Below are 13,234 nucleotides of genomic sequence, written 5' to 3' on the forward strand. Positions count from 1 at the left end.
CCTCGACGAGTTACACGCGACGGAAGGTTCCTTTAGTTGAAAAACAACAAATACTCGATCGTAACAACCAACACAAAGAGTCAATATCTGTGTCCGAAACACCTTGCACCTTTGAATGCAATTTCGTGTGATGTTGATATGAACCAGACTTCAAATTTCACGTCAGGAATTTCGTTAGAAGGCACTTAATTACGATTTCCGGAAAACATTTTCAGGTGTTTCGTGTATATACTGTAACTCTGGAAGAGTTGTGCCGCTTGAAATGGCACACACCCACACACACACACATACACACACACACACACACACACACACACACACACACACACACACACACACACACACACAAACACCAGAAGAAGAAGAAATCTTGGTGTTGCCCATCTTTTTATTATTCTGCATTAGAATAATTAAAAGAATTGTGGTAGCATCGATCTGAACACGGTTTTTTGGTTAATGTAAGGTTCCATTATTATAAACAACATGCATCACATCTATTAGTAGGAGTACTTTGTGTACTGGAAAACACGTTCACAGCAAGAAAGCACATGCAACATGCAAAGCGAGCCAATGAAATGCAATAGGCAGGGTTATTCCAAGACCCAGAGGACAATAGGTCGGTTTGGCCTGTATTCAAAATATGTATCGGTCAAATTGTTCTGGCCGCAAAAGAAAAACTTGTGTCAAAACTATCCGACTCTCAGCCGGCCTGGGGCGTCAGCTCAAAAAAGTAAATGACCGAACACCGATGCCTCTGAATAACACTGATATATGGGTCGTTTTCAAAAAATGTCGCCAAATGGGTCCAACTTTTTTCGGAAAATGAAGTTTGTAAAATCGTTATTTTGATTTTAGGTCTGGAATCTGCATTAATTTATTAGTTAAACACTGAATTAAGCCACCTTAATGACAAGTATTAAGAACAATATCTTCAAAATGCGAGAGCTACTGTTGACGCGTTTCACAGAAAATTTCGTATGCGTGGAAGTTACATGATGTCTGCAATTAGCGTATATTCTGCGTATCACTTGACACTTTCTTCATTTATGTGGCTGCATGCTGCCCCTGAATGTAGTTGAATGTTAAATGTCAAATAAGCATATCTTTTCTTTACAATTTCACCCAATCTTTTCCCTGCCTTGATCGTTAGAGAGATATTGCGCGTCTTTGAACTTGTCTCTCCAGAAGCAAGGGACGCATTCTTACGATAAAAAAAATCGTCATCTACGGGATGAACGGAGAAGATACAAAGACAATTCTGAGAAGACAATTGAAAGCCCGCAGAAAAACTAAACAGAGACAGGTAAATATTTGTCTGCTGCTGTCAATGACGCTTTTATATTTGAAGCAATAACAACGTCACGAAGCTATTCTTAGTTCCGTGGTGAGCGGGAACGCTCATTCACTATTATGTCATAACACAGTTAGATTCAGAAAACAAAACCTATAAGACAAACAGTCAATGAACTATTTTATTCAGCTGCTAGTTGCAATTGATGTTTTCGCAGCAATGTTAGGTGCTGACCAGAGAAATCAGCTTAAAATCTCGACGAAAACGAGCACTTGCGACAGAGCAAAGTATGTTCTCTTTCATAATAGAGGATAAGCTTATATTTAACCGTCGCGCAGACAATAAAATAGATCTAAAACTGATCAGATTTGTAAAAAAAGTACCCACTGTGTAACCCAATTCAGTCTGGAAAATCCAAAGATGTGTCACTGAAATATGCAGTTTAAGACATGACCTATACACAAGTACGTGTTCAGTGCGCACAGTGGAAACTGGCCCCAGAATCGTAACAGCAAGGACCGTAACAGCAAGGACATTTTGGGTGTTTTTTGTGTCGCAATTTCCAAAGCGACGTCGCTTTGAAATAAACTTGTGTGATTCTTGATCTGGATCAAAATCTCTACAAACTGTGAAATTTTCAGAGTTTGAATCGAACTCTTTCAATTTGAAAGTACCGTAACAGCAAGGACAAAATTTTGAGGGACATCTCACCTTAGTTGAAAGGCAGCAATATTTTGATGTTTTTCATGTCGTCTGCAACTGTATATCTGTAGTTAATCAATTGATGAAAGAATTCCCTTTCTTTAGATCTAATTAGATCTGAGTTTGGCGATCCACATTTTTTAGTGTTATCAATTTTCTTCAGTCGTAACAGCAAGGACATTTTAATAATAATAATAATAATAATAATAACGGGCATTTATAAAGCGCCTTATCAGAAGTTCAAAGCGCGTGACAACAATACATGTATACACAAATCATACAATCACTGTCAGATTCAAACAACACATCATGCACATCTCACATCCCCAGACTCTATACTAAGGAACTATCCGTAGTGTTGTTGGAACAAGTGAGTTTTCAAATTGGACTTAAAAGATGAAATGGATGGAGAGTGACGTAATTGAAAGGGGAGTGAATTCCATAACTGAGGTCCATAATACGAAAACGTGCGGAAGCCATGAGCCTTGCGTTTAAAGCGACCTTGACAGAGAAGTCGAGCATCATCAGAAGAACGAAGGGTGCGAGAGGGAGTGTAGAGAGAGACCAGTTCAGAAAGATAGGCAGGTGCCGATTCAGAGATGATATTGTAGCAGAAGCAGGCAGCTTTATACCTAATACGTTCAGATACAGGAAGCCAGTGAAGTTCTTTCATGAGAGGAGTGCAGGGTTGTCGATGCTGTGCTCTGAAAATGAGACGTGCAGCAGAGTGTTGTACTTTTTGCAAGGGTTGGAGAGTGGAGTCAGGGCAGCCTATGAGAAGGGAGTTGCAGTAATCTAATCTGGACAGAATGCAGGATGTAACGAGAGTTTTAGTGGCATCAACAGTGAGAAATTTTCTTATGGAACCTATTCTTCTGATCTCAAAGTAACATGTCTGACAGACTTTTTTGATGTGTTGTTTCATTGAGAGGTGGGAGTCCATGATGAACCCAAGATTCCTAGCACTATCAGAGAGAGAAATGTCACTAGAACCTACTGTGATGGAGGCTGGAAGGGAAGTGGTCGAAGAGGAAGCTCCAAAGAAAAGAAGAAATTCAGTCTTGTCATCATTTAACTTGAGCATATTGTTTGTCATCCATGATTTAATATCTGAAGTGCAGTTTTGGAGAGTGTGCGTCACCGCTTGGATTTCTGTAGGCTTGCATGCTTGTTGGAGTTGTGTGTCGTCTGCAAAGAGGTAGTGATTGACTGCGTGTTGCTTGATGACGGCAGAGAGAGGAGTGGTGTATAGTACAAATAAAACTGGGCCTAGAACTGATCCCTGGGGAACGCCGAAACAGAGAGGAGATGGAGGAGATGAGAGATTATTGACAGACACATACTGACTACGGCCCTGTAGATATGAACTAAACCAGTGAAGAGCGGTAGAGTGAATGCCAAAAACAGATTCGAGACGAGAGAGCAGAACAGAGTGATCGATCGTATCGAACGCAGCTGAGTTATCCAAGAGAAGCAGAACTGATAGGTCATCATTATCCAGAGCAGAAAGAATGTCATTCACAACACGAAGCAAAACAGTCTCGGTGCTGTGGCCAGCCCTATACGCTGACTGAAGAGGGTTGCAGAGGTTGTTGGTTTCAAGGTGGGAGAGAAGCTGACTAAGCACTACTTTTTCCAGAATTTTAGAAATGAATGGCAAGTTGGAAACAGGCCTATAGTTTTTCAACTGATTTTTATCCAGAGATGGTTTCTTGATCAAAGGTTTAACTACTGCAGTTTTCAAGTCCATTGGCACAGTGCCAGAAGTGAGAGAAGAGTTGATTATGTTGGTTATGATGGGAAGAAAAAGGTCAAGGTTTTCATAAAACAAGTTGGTGGGGATGGGGTCTAGCTCACAAGACTTTGGCACTGTGTTCTTCAAAATCTTCAAAACAAACTGCTCAGATACAGGAGTGAAGCTATCCAACAAAGAACCAGAGAATTGTGTAGCCGGAGGCCAAGCCACTGGTGGAGGAAAGCTATTTCTGATGGTTTCGATCTTCTCAGTGAAGTAGTCAGAAAATACAGTTGGCAGGTCCTTGGGGTCATGGGTGGTAGGGAGGCTGGAAACCGTCTGTTTTCCAAGCAGAGAATTGAAATTTTGAAAAAGTTCTTTGCATGTTCTACTACCTATAATCTGGGCAGAGAAGAAAGCAGTTTTAGCGCCTTCAACTAAGTCATTTACTTTGCGTTTGATGGTTTCAAAAATCTCTTTGTGAACAGTGAGTTTGGATTTAAGCCAGCACCTCTCCGCCTGACGACGTTCACGTTTCAGTTTGCCAAACTGCTCAGAGATGCTACTGAACCACGGGTTAGATTTCCGCTGACGAACCGTGCGTTGGCAGAGAGGGGCGTGCCTATCAAGAATTGAGCGCAACGTCTGGTTATATTCAGTGACAGAGCAATCTTGAGATAAACCAGCTACATCATGTCCAAAGGACTCCTTATCAATCTTCTTGATGCTACGAAAAGTTATTGTTACAGGGGCAGACACAGGCTTTGGAACATTTAGACGACATAATACGGCGTTGTGGTCAGACTTAAGGTCGTGACTGACAAAACATGAACTGACAATGGCATCAGAAGGGCGATGAATGACTAAATCTAACATGTGACCATGCTTATGAGTCGGAGAGTCAACAGACTGGTGAAAACTGAACATGTCGAACAAATCTGAGAGTTTCTTGGTGTTGGAGTCCTCAGCATTTTCAAAATGAAAATTAAAGTCACCCATCACAAGAGTTTTCCCAGGCAAAGAATCACAATGCTCAAGAAAGTCTGGAAACTGGTCAAAAAACATAGTGTTCGTGAGCTTATTCTTCTTGCTTGGGGGTGGCCTATAGACACAGGCGATGTTGATTCTAGAATCCTGAACGGTCATAGTCAGAGTAGCAGCCTCAAAGGTGGGGTGGCTCAGAGGTGATTGTGTGACGGTGCAAAGTTTCTTCAGAGAGTCTTTGAAAACGAAGGCTATACCACCACCTCTACCAGCCACACCCAGCGAGTCCCGAGCGAAGGACTGCACGGAATAACCCGGCGGAGAAAGATCCTGGAGCTTCGCCTCATCACCCGCAGAACGGAGCCAGGTTTCGGTCAGCAGCATAGCGTCAATATCATTGTCAGAAATGAAAGTACTCACAGCAGTACGTTTGTTGGATTTACCAAGGGATTGGGCGTTAAAAGCACATACAAGAATCTCTGTCGAAGGAGGTTGGTTGGACTTGGTGAGGTTGGTATTCCATGTACTAAGAGTTTGAGATGTGGTGGAGGTCAACGACGATGGGGTGGGTGGATGAACGAGGGGTCGAGTGGTGATAACACTGATGCTATGGCGTTTCCTTCTGCCTCCGCGACAGGGTCGCTTAGAGCGAGGCAGCTTGTATCCAATGGAGAGACATCGTAGTCGTGTTATCAAATCAGGGTCAAGGCAGGCGCCTGTGCTTTTCTTTGCCATCAGCTGCTCGCGCGTATAGCGACGAAAGAGCGGTTGAGAGGGCCAGCGCGCGTGGCAGGGGTCAAAGGTCTCGGTGGGTGTCGGGGCAGCGTTCGGTATCAAGCGATTTGGTGAGTTGTGCACGTGCGGCACACATGATGAAAAACATGGCGTACGGTGATCGGTATACTGGAGGGACAGAAGAGAAAGTCTTACCAGAATGCAAACGGCAAACATGGCTAGTCGAAGCGATGGTGGGGAATTTAGAATCCAGAGAAAGGCTGATCGATCCATTGCACAACAGCATACAAACTTTCAGTCACTACAAACACTCACAGAAGATGAAAACAACCAAGAAAGGTGGAGCGAAGATTAGTCTGCCTGCTAGGCGACTTGACCTTGACCAATTTTTTGTGGGACAACATTTTTTTTCGTATTATGCACCCCTAAGACCAAGTTTTAATGAACATTTTAACTTTAGCCAAAAGAAACTAACAAAGACTATAATGTGACCAAATTTCATGATTATCCGATACTGAAAAACAGAAAAAAATAAATCTGAAAGGCTGGTTGGCGACCATGAGACACTCGTTTTTCGGCACCCTTGGGTCAGATAACTCGCGCTCTACAAATCATATTAACATACAATTTTATTTTTGATACAGGAAGTTAATGACCCTTGGACAACGAACAAAATAATACAAAATGTTGTCTAGTTTGTTTTAAGACGCGACGACTGTGCAGAGCCAAAGTCCGGGGACAGCTTTCACGAAATGTTTTGAAAACGACCCACATGTGATAGGTATTTCAATTTAATCACATGCATCTTTAAACAGAACACCATGTAAAAGGGAAAGCATGAGATTCAGTTTCATTAGGAACACAATGCAGCTCATAGAATGCTGATGTTACAATGGAAAACGTAGCTTCACAGTGCTCTCTCACCCAAAGGAAGACAGTGACATTACTCTCTTCCTTGCAGAGACCCTTCCTCTCCCAGGTCATGTTGAGGTTTGAATCGTCATCAGTAATTCTGTACATTTAACGATTCAAGCTTTTTTTTTTAAAGGCAGGTGTGTTCGCCCTGCGCAAACCTCTGAACGAGGTGGTCCAAATTAGTCTGACCTGTACCCTTTGACCTATCCAGCATGGCTGACCTTGCCAGGATCTTAATCTCCCACTGGAATAGCTCTCCGGGTTACTGAGGTACTCAAGCAATCACACCGCGACAAGGAATGGACCTTGTGATGGCAACATGACTGAGGGAATTCAGATCGTAAGTCAGTAGAGACACCCCAGCTAACATTTTTTTAAAGCAAACAAAAGCCACCAGTGGAGGAAGTGTTAGCCGATAACCATAGACACAAATATTTAAATACTGCGGAATAAAATCTGTCTACACAGCTTTGAGAAAACACAAAATCGGCCCAAAAAAGCGTTACTCAGCGGCACCGAGATATACAAAACTTTACTTTTAAAAGTTCATCTGCAACATTTTTAATATATAACAGGTGAGCCTGATGGAGGGCCACGTTTTCCTGCCCGGAGACAGACACAAATTAATTCGTAAAGAATTTGCAGTTGTTGACTCCGTGCATGAAAGTCAATGAAACTTGGTATTTTTTCAAACGAGTAGTTGTCTGAGGCATCACTGAAAACCCCAGGGGCTCCGTGCACCCGGACGTGGCAAGTTCAGTAACTTTGACATCAACCAAACTCCATTCTTCAAAAGCAGATTATTTCCCTTTACATGATGGCAAACTTGTTTCCTTCAGAGATCTTGAACCTAGTGTTCAAATAATTATGCCTTTCATTTTCCGGGAATTAACAGGTGTGAACAGCATTCAGCAATTCTTTGCTCTTCTGTCAGTATCACTCATACGCAGTATGGTAAGCATAGACAATTTATTTCGCAACACCCGAAATTAGATCAAGGATCAGTTGGTTTTTCTCTACAGATGTTGCGTGTTGTCCTCTTCTTTCTCTTAATTGTTCATAGCTTACGTCAATACTTGTTTTATTTTAAAAATGTTGTAGAAGAGCTTTTAAAAGCTCAGTTGTTTTTGCGTTAGAGAATGCACTTGCAATTAGTCTAATATAGTCCTGCATCGAGCACTATTAAACGCACACAAAAACCGTGAAAGTGAATTCATTCGGAACATTAAATTATACAAGACAATGACAGGAACAATTGTACGCTGAAAACTGCCTAGTCCCTAAATATAAATGTGTGAGCAGATCGAATTTTTATTTGTTTTATTTTGTTTGCAGTGGCCTAGTGGATATTTAGCGTATCATCAACTCATTTCCCTAAAAGCTAAATTTCCTGTGAGGACGTTAAGGACCCCCTAGTTAGGTTTGCCTAGTGGATAAGACATCGTCCTCCAATTCGAAAGGTTGAGCGTTCAAATCCCTGCTGCACCTGGTGAGTTAATGGTGGAGATTTGTTTGATCTCCCAGGTCAACTAGTGTGCAGACCTGATAGTGCTTTATCCTTATTCGTGTGTACACACAAGCACAAGAATAAGTACGTACGGAAAAGATCCCGTACTCCATGTCAGAGATCGATGGGTTATAGAAACTCGGAAATATCAAGCTTGCATCCTCCTATATCGGCGTATGGCTGCCCAACCGGCAGGGTAAAAACGGTCATTTGCGTAAAAACCCACTCGTGCAAAAACACGAGTTTATACGTTGGAGTTTCAGCCCATGATCGCAGAAGAAGAACAGGAACAAGAATAAGAACAAGAAAAAACATAAACCAAATGCTCTTGTTACAACGAACAAAATAAAGCAAGTAAATAATGTATGAACACAGGGGGAAGGCAGTGATAAGTATGACCAGAAGACGGAAAGGGGTTGTGACCTTGAAATTTAACAAAAGTCAACCACACTTGCGTCATGTCTAAAGGTCGTGAAACCATGGAAATGTGTCGAGTTTGAATATTCTAGCTTTCAAAACGTTAAAAAATTATCATTTATATTCAGTTTGTGTTTACTTAAACTCAGCCTGATCCTGACCGTGAAAATTGGCAAGGGGTAACCAGACTCACATCATCTCTGGAGGTCATCCAACCCTCGAAGTGTGAAGGTTCCATAGCTTTTGCTTCGACAATGTTCGTGAAAACTTCAAAGATGTGTTGTTTGTTCACGAATAGATGGCCTTGCCTTAAAGACGACACAACTGAATACGGTGACTCACGTAATACTCCGTTTAGGGATAATTAAAAAACAAAAATTTCAGGAAATGACAATAATCCATTTTGACTAGAACACGACCCCGCTGCGACAGCGAAATTTGACGAGGATAAACACAATTTTTCACATGGACATCGAAGTCTCAAAGCGATTAAGAAATTGGCGATTTTTCATATTGTATCCGAACTTGACCATTATGTGAATATGAAATATACGAGGGTAAAACAGACTTTCGTAATGTCGGTAGGTCAACAAGTACCGGAAGTGTTTAAAGTTTCGAAGCACTTAGTAATAATTAGCTGCGAAAACATTCGAGAAAACCTCAACGATACGGGTTTTTGTTTTGTTAGCAGACAATCGGCCGGCGGACAGCATAAAGACGCAAACTGTTGATTCCTATTACTTGCTCAATACTCAGGTTAGGCAAATAATGCACACTTCTTTTCAGACAATAGGGAAGTGCTAATAACCGTCAGAGATTGTGTATGTGCGTGACAAGCGCACGAACAATGTTAAGTTAAAAGCGACTCCCATTCCTCAATGGCTGTATTTCCAAGGTCTCTATGACCAATCAAAATACGGAATATTGTTATTTGATAATGATAGCCAAAATGAGTATTGGTAATTATAGCTTTGGATGCCCTTCTGGACATTTTATGTAATTTTGAGAGGGAATTGCAATAAAGAAAAGTTGATTGAAGCACATGTACTAATTCTGTAAGTATTGATTATGATGTAATTATAGTTAAATCGAAATTTAATTTGAAATTTTGTTTACAAAAAAGAAAAAAAGAAAAAAAAAAGACCAATGCAGAAGGACGCTCCCTGTTTAGAAAAAATTCCCAAAGGCAAAAAAGTAAGGGTTGAAGCAGCATGCATGCAACTGAAGTAAAAGACACAAAAAAGAAGAAAAAAAGGAATATGCCTGGATCATTTTGTACCAGTCCCACACTTGAAGCCTTCTGACTGCTTATGATGAAGCAAAGTATTCTCAGTTCGTTTCTGTATATAAAGTCTGTCTAACAGTTATTGATTGGAGAGAAAATGCAAAACCACAACACTGAAACAGTCTGATGCAGGTGGGCTCCTTTTCATATTGCACTGCTGCATTGCTGCGTCGATGGTTCCAACTGCACATTTAAAAAGCCATTGAGAAATTGAAAAAGATAACACAAAATACACTTGCCAGACTGTTAAAGGGGTGATGATCGAGGCAACCAAACGTGACCATATGTCCAACTTCAGGGGTTTAATCATAGCTCTTTTATTAAGAGAATGTCAATCTTACATGACTTCTTAACACAAGACAAAGTCTTTCCTTTGATATAATTCTAAATGAGGTTATCAACTATGCTTGCATCTAACCTGGCATTTCTTGGTATTATTTTTGTAGTAGGTTGACATCAAACCCTCAAACATGACCAAAACAAAAAATGAATGTACAATGATGTCCCTTCCTGAAACTTTCAGCTTTACCACGTTTAAAGCTTAATATACCAAGTTCAAATCAATTACAACATATGTTAATGGCTGGAGCCATCGATAGCAAAACAGATGCAACTATCCATACTATGGCAATCCCAAACCTTTAAATATGTCAACTCTACCAATGCAATACTTTTGTTAATGTTGTTCCCAGAGTCAGAGGATAATAGGTCAGTTGGACCTGGATTGAAGATATGTACAGGTCCAAAATGTCATGGCTACAAATATAGTGATCTGTCAGAAGACCGTTTACATGTCAAAACTATTGGACCGTCGACCGACCAAAGGTAAGAACAATGCGTCAGATTAAAAACCTATGCCTGATAATAATACTGCATTTTCAATGGCATCTCCGTCACATCTTCAACTTCAGAATTTTACCTTGTCTGGGATTATCTTGGCGGAAATTGTCGAACATTGTCATCATTTCCACAACTTTTCCCTGTCGTTGATTTTGCGCTTACTTTTGCACAAACAAAATGATGACAGAAACAAAGTTGGCGGATTGATGTTAGATCAGTTTGTTTGTGGATCCGAGGGCATATCGTCTTCTGATTCATATTATATGCTCCCATCGGACCGTCAAAAAAACTTGTCTGTCAGCAACACCCACAAACATCTTATACTATATTTGTCGCAGCTACTCAAGAACTTTAGACATTTGAACTAATCTCATATGATTTGGGGTAATCTAGAGAACAAATAGCACCGCTCACATTTGACTCATCTATATTTGATTAGCTAAATTAGGATGAAAGAATTCAAACAATTTTAAGCGATTCATGGCGTTGCGAGCAGTCAACTCGCCTTCTTTCCATCTACAATTTGAAGAAGCCTGGTCATAACGTACAAGATTGTAATCGATTTTTTGTAAAGTGTGGAGGGGATACTACTAATTACTAATAAGGAACGACGCCACACAGAACACGATTATAAAGAACATCACTCATAATGACTGTGCACTCTGCATGTTTGTTTAAATGACGACCCCTATCCACTTTGTTTCCATCCAAATTAACCTTGTGTACTATCAATACAATATTTTGTCCAACCACCCTCCCCCATACCCCCTTCCCTCCTCTCATTGTATCTCTCCTATGTAGGCGCATAAAATAGGTAAAGCGAACACGTTAGGGGGATATTGGGATTATCTACTTACCTTAAGATCAAGCCCTCCTATCGGACAGCTCGGACAACTCCTCTGCCTTTGAAAAAGCCAAAACAAGACTGTCAAATAAGTATGAACAGCAACGCCATGAAGGGTCAGGTTTTTTACGTGCACAATGTTCTTTGTATCGAAAAGGCCAGGGATCGCGTTTACGCACGATTTTTGCGTATTTGACGCATTTTAAAAGTCGCTGACGCGTTTTTTTCGCCGCGCCGCGTAAGCCATACGCAAAAATATTGTAACTTTTTCTTGTCTTCACGCAGCGCTTTTGCTCTGACTTAATAATCACCCGATCCTGAAACTGACTATCGGGCTCGAGAAGTGACGACACACATGAAATCTGCGCGTCAAAACTAAAGTCCGTTTCTTTTTGCATCGAAGTATCGCAAACGAACGTAACGAGGGTATTACCAGATAATGTCTTGTCGGATAATGAAACAGACATTAGCTGCTCTCCCATCTCGCGCTTCCAAAAGGCGGAAAGTGTGTCTAGTCGTATTAGAGCGGGAAACAAACTCGCAAGGCCCGAAGGTTGGAGACAGCAGGGGTGTTATTCGACAGGCGTGCGCGGAGTTCGACAGGAAAACTCGCCGTATTTAGGTAAGGAGTGTCTTTAAGTCTTTCGTGCGTGTTTTGTTTGTGTCTGTACGTGTTTTCGTAGTACGCAAAAATATTGGTCCGTGACGCGTTTTTTTCGTTTCGTTGCGTATGACTTATGCGTTTTTTTAAAAAGCTAGCGCGATCCCTGAAAGGCACCTGCGGCTTTATCTACATAGATCTCTATAGAAAGCACCCAATGAATGCCTGCACGTGCCTGTGTTAAAATAGGGGTGGCGGGGCGGGGAGGGGGTGGGGGGAGGGGTAGGGGTGTCAGGGTGTATTGCATGTGACGGCACAGTTTCACGAAGTTGAAAACAGCCACCTATATAGGGCAAGTGTAAAGTAGGTAACACAAACACGTTTGGGTAGGGGGATACTGGAGTTGTTTACTTACCTGTTGGTGCAAGTCTCTGTCATCAGGCTCTATTATCGCAGACAACGGTACCGCGAGCTTTGAAAAAAACATCACAAGACAGTCAAATAGGCATGAACGACAACGCCCTAATGAGTCAGTTATGTTTACATGCAAAATAGGGCAAGTGTTTGTACTTTGACAGAATTTGTCAAATCATTCCTCGGTAAATCATAGAGAGTCTCTATGTTACTGCATATGTCTTGGTTAGTTTGTCATACCAGCAGTGGAGAACGCCTTGTAAGGTCAGCACTAGGCGGTGCATGTATCGTATCATATTTTATTCAGAAAGTGTTCTGTGTTAACGAGGAAGACCTCTATGGAGAAGAGACAGAGACAGAGACAGAGACAGACGTAAGACGTAATACATTTTATTGAGAGAGAGACAAAGAGACAGTGACAGAGAGAGAGAGAGAGAGAGAGAGAGAGAGTGTGTGTGTGTGTGTGTGTGTGTGTGAGTGTGTGTGCGTGCTTGTTTGTGTGTTTGTATGTGCGTACGTTGTTATGTGATTAGAGAAAAAAAAAAAAAGAGAGAGAGAGAGAGAGAGAAAGAGAAAGGCTGCTTTTTATAATTATTACTTGTTCCTCATTTGATTGTATGACAACCCCAATCCCCCAACCCTACTTTATCCCCCACCCTCCCTCTGTATTCCCTGTAGGCGCATAAAGTAGGCAACGCGAACACGTTGGGGTAGGAAGATACTGGATGTATGTACTTACCTCACTGGACAAGTCTTCATCATGTTCCCTTCTTTGACGGCTCCGACAATCCACACAACGGTACCTCGACCTTTGAAAAAAAAAACCAAGACTCTCAAATACGCATGAACAGCAACGTTATTGCTGAATATGGTAAGGGAATGGGTAGCCTTTCCAGTCAATTTACTCGTTTTACAATAACCGGTCTCATCACTAAGATCTTTACTTAAACGTATCTCCCTAAGT

At 41.4% G+C, this 13,234-nt stretch overlaps 1 long non-coding RNA gene across 1 annotated transcript; it reads right to left on the reverse strand.

Moving 5' to 3' along the window:
- Positions 1–7,784: 7,784 nt before the first annotated feature.
- LOC138954957 (uncharacterized) lies at positions 7,785–13,190 on the reverse strand. Its single transcript, XR_011452034.1, has 3 exons — positions 13,010–13,190; positions 11,269–11,314; positions 7,785–9,754 (listed from the first exon to the last, which is right to left on the reverse strand). It is a non-coding gene; the product is annotated as an uncharacterized lncRNA (long non-coding RNA).
- Between the last annotated feature and the right edge of the window lie 44 nt (positions 13,191–13,234).

The sequence above is a fragment of the Littorina saxatilis genome, unplaced genomic scaffold (genome assembly GCF_037325665.1).
Source record: "Littorina saxatilis isolate snail1 unplaced genomic scaffold, US_GU_Lsax_2.0 scaffold_594, whole genome shotgun sequence".
NCBI lineage: Eukaryota > Metazoa > Mollusca > Gastropoda > Littorinimorpha > Littorinidae > Littorina > Littorina saxatilis.